We start from the raw sequence: 7025 nt of genomic DNA, 5'->3' as shown, positions 1-7025 counted from the left end.
TTTATACATGCCACAGCTCAAAACATTTATCGTCTTAAAATACCGAGTTGTGGTGGTTGATAGTGTGAACGCTCTCCGACGTCTTCAAGATCCCGACTATGCTTGATAATACTATATGAAAGAAAAACAAATAAAAGAAGTAAGCATAAAGCTTAGTAATTTTACAAATAAATAATGTCATCATTTAACATAAATAATGATATACAAGTATCATGTTCTTAAGTTTTCTTTTTACTTAATCTCATTTACTTGTTTACTTACTTATCTACTTAGATAGCTTAAGATTACAACTTACTCTTCTCTTGCTGAAATATTGGTTCTCACTGATAACATAATATGTTCTTAACTGTTATAAGTCACCTGAAGTTGTTAATTATACTTTTACTTGAACTTTCATAGAACATAATTTGTTTTCTAGCCCGTTGAGTCACATTGGAATAATAAGGATACTTGGTTCTCTTTTCTGATAATAACATGCCAAAGCCATTTCCCAGACATGGTCTTACATGGGATGTTTCCTGTACTGCCAATGCCATATCCCAGATATGGCCTTACATGAGAATTCTCATATGGGTGCCCATGCCATGTCCTAGACATGGTCTTACGGGGGACCTCTCATCTCGGTGCCAATGCCATGTCCCAGACATGGTCTTACATGGGACCTCTTTACCCAAATGTCATGACATTTGTATCCAATACATTCCTAATATTTCAACGGGGCTTGTGTCACTAATTCTCTGTCATCTCATACTTAAGTCAACATTAGATATTTTCATGAAATAAATACATAATTGCTGAAAAATAACAGCATTATTAATAATTATCAAAATATTTCATTTATTTACCGTAAACTTACCTCGGTACAAAAATGTGATCAAATCTAACACTTTAGTCCTCAATTTTTTTCTTTCCCCGATCTAGCTCCAAATTTTGTTCTTCTCGATCTATAATAGCAAATTTAGCTTATTTAATACTCACATTCATCAAAACAGTCCTTGACTCAATTTTGGCAAAATTACAGTTTTGGCCCTAAACTTCATCTCTTATTCTTATGTTTTATAACATGCTGAACATTTTTCCCTTCTATGACAACATCAAATTCTTACTCTAGCACTTATGAACATTAGGTATTTTTGCCGATTATGTCAATATACTCGTTTTCACTTAAAATCGACTAGCAAAAGTTGTTTAACATAATTTCTAGCTTTATATTCTACCATAAAAAATCAAAATACACACTTTTCACCTATGGGTAATTTTTCAAATTTCAACCCTAGCTCGAAATAACAGTTGAAATAGGTAAACCGAGCTACGAGAATCTCAAAAATGCAAGGACATTAAAAACAGGGCTTGGAATCACTTACTATGAGCTTGAGAAAGTGAAGAAACCCTAACTATGGCTTCCTTCAAATTTTGGCTGCAAGCAAAGATGATGAACACAATTTTTACATCTTTTTCCCTTTTAATTCTATTTATTTACTAAATAACTAAAATGCCCTAACTTAAAAAAATCCTATTTCACTTATCTCATGTCCATCACTAACTAATGGTCTAATTACCATAGAAGGACCCCTAATTTATAATTCCATAGAAATTAAGTACCTTTAACTAATAAAAATAAAATTTTGCACTTTTTATAATTTAGTCCTTTTGACTAAATTGAGTGCCCAAACGTTAAAATTTTTGAACGAAATTTTCACGAAATCTTTCTGTGAAATTGTAGGCCATAATAATATAGTAAAAATAAATTTTTCCTCATGGGATTTGTGGTCCTGAAACCACTGTTCCGACTAGGCCCTAAATCGGGATGTTACATTTCTCCCCCCTTTTTAGGGATTTTTGTCCCCGAAAATCTTACCAATGAAGAGATTTGGGTACTGTTTTCGCATAGCCTCTTCGGGCTCTCATGTAGCCTCATTAACCCCCCATGTATATTCCATAACACCTTCACAAGTGCAATATTTTTGTTCCTTAGTTGCTTAATCTCTCGATCAAGAATCTTTACCGGTTCTTCAACATAAGCCTTGTCTGGCTGAATCTTAACCTCTGTCGGTGAGATCACATGTGACAGATCGAAACGGTAACGACGTAGCATAGACACATGGAATACATTATGAATCTTCTCTAACTCGGTTGGCAAAGCTAACCGGTATGCTAAGGACCCAATTCTTTCAGTTACCTCGAACGGTCTAATGAAACATGGACTTAGTTTGTCTTTCTTGCCAAATCTGAAAAATTTTCTTCCACGGGGATACTTTCAAAAACACTTTGTCACCAACTTGATACTCGATCTCTTTTCTTTTTAAATCTACATAAGACTTCTATCTATCTGAAGCTGCTTTTAAACAACCTCTGATAACTTTTACTTCTCTTCTATTTCTTTGACTAAATCAACCCCGTAAATCTGGTTTTCCTTAAGCTCCGTCCAATACAAAGGCGTACGACATTTATGTCCATACAAAGCTTCATAAGGAGCCATCTTCAAACTCGACTGATAACTATTATTATAGACAAACTCTACCAATGGTAAATATTTCTCCCAACTACCTTAAAATTCTAAAACACAACATCTGAGCATATCCTCAAGTAGCTGAATAACTCTTTCTGACTAACCATCAGTCTGAGGATAGAAAGTCGTGCTAACACTCAATTTTGTACCCAAAGCTTCCTGAAATTTTCTCCAAAATCGCGAAGTAAATCTCGGATCTCTGTTTGAGATAATCAACGGTACCCCATGTAGTCTAACTATCTCTGAAACATACAATTCAGTCAACTTGTTAAATGAATAATCCATACGAACCGGAATAACATGAGCTGACTTCGTTAGCTTATCAAATACAACCCATATTGCATCTTTCTTTCTCGGAGTCAATGGCAACCCTGCTACAAAATCCATGGTAACTCGGTCCCATTTCCACTCAGGAACTAACATAAGCTACAATAAACCTGAAGGTACCTGATGTCCAGCTTTCATCTGTTGACAGATCAAGCATCTAGAAACAAATTCTGAAATATCTCTTTCCATTCCTGCCCACCAGTACATTTTCTTCAGATCATTATACATCTCTGTACTACCCGGATGAATAGACAAATAATTGCTATTTGCTTCCTATAAGATCTTCCGAATAAGCTCATCATTCTTTGGCACGCATACTCTATCTCTAAACATCAAACTATCGTTAGAACTGATCTGAAAATCTGAGTCTACACTCGATTCACATTGAGCTCTTTTAAACTTGCAACTCAGTGTCATTTTTCTGAGCTTCATAGATTTCTTCAAGAAATATCGATTTAGCCCTCAACTCAGCTTAAATGGAACCGTCATCTGATAAAGCCGAACTGGTATTCAAAGCTCTCAATGCAAATAAAAATTTTCTACTCAAGGCATCAGCAACAACATTTGCCTTACCCGTGTGGTAATCAATCACTAACTCATAATCTTTAATCAACTCAAGTCATCTTCTTTGCCTCAAGTTCCAATCTTTCTGAGTCATCAAGTACTTCAAGCTTTTATGGTCAGTAAATATTTGACACTTCTCACCATACAAGTAATGTCTCCAAATCTTCAACACAAATACAATAGCAGCCAGCTCTAAATCATGCATCGGATAGTTTTTCTCATGTGGCTTTAACTGTCTGGAAGCATATGCGATGACTTTATCTTCTTGCATAAGTATACAACCCAATCCGTTCAAGGATGCATCACTGTAAATCACAAATTATTTACCCGGTTGTTGCTGTACTAAAATAGGAGCTTCAGTCAACAATGCCTTTAATTTGTCAAAACTCCGCTGACACTTTTCAGTCCATTCAAACTTAACATCTTTCTGCAACAACCTTGTCAACGGGGTAGCTATCATGGAAAATCCCTTTACAAATCGTATGTAATAACTAGTTAATCCAAGAAAGCTTCTGACCTCTGATACAATTTTTGGAGGCTTCCAATTAAAAATTGTCAAAATTTTACTCGGATCAACTTTAATACCATCACCTGAAATAATGTGTCCAAGAAATCTGACTTCCTAAAGCCAGAACTCACTTTTACTAAACTTGGCATAAAGCTTATTATCTCTCAAAATCTGTAAAATAGTTCTCAAATGCTCGGCATGTTCAATCTCATTGCGAGAATAAATCAGAATATCATCAATGAACACAACTACAAATTTATCCAAGTAAGGTCTGAAAATTTGATTCATTAAGTCCATTAAAACAGCAGGAGCATTAGTCAATCCAAATGGCATCAGAAGAAACTCATAGTGACCATACCTAGTCCGGAAAGCAGTCTTCAGAACATTTGACTCCTTAACCCTCAACTGGTTCTAACCGGATCTCAAGTCTATCTTAGAAAACATAGCAGCTCCTTTCAATTGGTCAAACAGATCATCAATTCTAGGTAGTGGATATTTGTTCTTTATAGTTGCCTTATTAAGCTGTCGGTAATCTATGCATAATCTCATTGAACCGTCTTTCTTTTTCACAAAAAGCACTGGTGCACCCCACGGAGAACAACTAGGCCTTGCAAAACCTTTATCCGTTAATTCCTGCAACTGAGCTTTCAATCCTTTCAATTCCAACGGGGCCATTCTATAAGGAGCAATAGAAATGAGAGTTGTACCTGGAACCAACTCAATACTAAATTCAACTTCTTTAACAAGAGGCAAACTTGGCAGTTCTTTCAGGAACACATCTAAATATTCACATACCACTGGCACTGATTCAATTTTCAACTCTGGATCTTTAGTGTTCAATAAAAAAGCAAGATAAGCTTCACACCCTTTTCATAAACATTTCTGAGCAGACATAACAGAAATCATAGAGAGAGAACCATCTAACTCATCTGAATCAACCCGAATAATATCACCATTTTCACATTTCAACTCAATATATTTCTTTCCGCAATTCACTACCACATCATGGGCAGTCACCTAATCCATACCAAGAATCACATCAAACTCATCAAATGGTAATAGCATGAGATTGGCCGGAAAACAGTGACCTATAATCATCAAAGGGCAACTCTTACTTACTTTATCTACTAACAAATACTGGCCTAATGGATTTGATACTTTAATTACAAATTCAGTAGATTCTATAGGCATGTTCATACTAGGCATCAATCTCATACAAACATAAGAATGAGTCAAACCCGGATCAATCAATGCAATAACAGTAGTATCATAGAGAGAAAATGTAACCGTAATCACATCAGGGGAGGATGCCTCTTCACGAGCACGGATAGCATATGTTCTTGCCGGTGCTCTAACATTTGATCTAGCTGCTGAGTCTTTAGATGTACCCCTGTTACTTGCTCTAACTCCCGGGTTCCTCTGTGGTCTACCTCTAGTAGGAGCATTTCTTGATCTCGCACTCGGTATTACTTATCTTTTAACTATTTTGGAACAATCTCGAATAAAGTGATCTGGTGCACCACATCTGAAAAAGGCATTTTCATTTGCTCTGCAATCTCTAGGATGACGTTTACCGCATTGGGCACATTCTGGCCTAGGTGGTCCAGTACTACCCGTACTTGAATTGTAGTAGTTTGAGCTCTAGAACCCTCAAATCTTCTGCCTCTGTTTCGACTAGAATATCTGATTAAAAAATTTGATCTACTAGAGAACTCTCTAGGCCTCTTGGAAGTAGACTGAGATGATCTGCTCATCTGCCTTTTTTTCATGTCTTGCGCTTTAATTTCAGTTTTCCCTTTTCTTTTTCTTTTAAAAAATCCTCTGTTTTACAGGCTCTATCAACCAAAACAACAAACTCTCTGATTTCTAAAACACCCACTGACAGTCGGATATCATCATTAAGCCCATCTTCAAATCTCTTGCACATATTGGCTTTGGTGGACACAAACTCCCGAGCATATTTACTAAGTTTAACAAATTCGCATTCATACTCGGTCACAGTCATCTTACCTTGTTTTAACTCAATGAACTCTTTCTTTTCTGATCTATAAATTTTTGACTGATGTACTTCTTACGGAACTCCTCCTGAAAGAAATGCCAAGTAACCCTTTCACTAGGTACCACTGACACAAGAGTCTTCCACCAATGATAAGTCGAATCTCTGAGAAGTGAGACAACACATTTCATGCATTCTTCAGGTGTACAAGACAATTCATCAAAAAATCTTATAGTTTTTTCGAGCCAAAATTCTGCTTTCTCTGCATCATCGTCTTTAGTAGCCCGAAACTCTTCAGCCCCTTGTTTTCTGATCTTATCAACTGGTGCCCTTTCCCTGATAACTATACCTACGGCTGGAGAAGCTACATGGGGAACTTGAGAATCATGAGGGGGTGGAGGTCTAAAAGTCGGATTTGTATGAACGAACTCAGCAAACCAATCATTCATAGCTTGGAAGAAAGCTTTTCGAGCCCTTCCTTCCTGACTAACTGAAATGGGCCTTTCACTAACATTAACATCTGGTGGCACCATCCCTTCTGTGGGAGAGGGCGTATTACTCTCTACTTCATCAGTACCAGCTCGTTCGGGATCCATAACTATAAAAGAAAATATTTCAAAATCGTCATGAGTCGTCACACTATCAAAATATATAAGTATGGCATGTATAGCTAGACTCTTATTCATACTGAATATTTTGAGAATCGACTAAACCAGCTCTGATACCAATAAAATGTAACACCCCTTACCCGAGACCATTTTTGGAGTGAGCATGAGGCGTTACTTGACTTAAATTAAAAGTTCGGGGCATAAAAATTTAGTTTTAAAAGTTAATTCACTGTTCATAATAACTCTGTCCACTTGCAAAGTAGTTACTAAATTAATTATAACTCGAGCTAAGAAACTCAAAATTTAGATCTATAAATTTTTCCTGAAACTAGACTCATATATCTTTTTACTATCAAGTTTTTAGAATTTTTGGTTTAGCCAATTAGTACAATTTATTAGTTAAAGTCTCCCTTATTTCACTAATTGACTATCCTGACCTCTCGTCACTAAAATTCAATTATCTCATTGTACAGACTTCATATAGTGTTCCCACTTATTTCTACAGAAAATAAA

This window comes from Gossypium hirsutum, chromosome D04 (genome assembly GCF_007990345.1).
Source record: "Gossypium hirsutum isolate 1008001.06 chromosome D04, Gossypium_hirsutum_v2.1, whole genome shotgun sequence".
Classification (NCBI taxonomy): domain Eukaryota; kingdom Viridiplantae; phylum Streptophyta; class Magnoliopsida; order Malvales; family Malvaceae; genus Gossypium; species Gossypium hirsutum.
Note: the sequence above shows the minus strand (reverse complement) of the source record.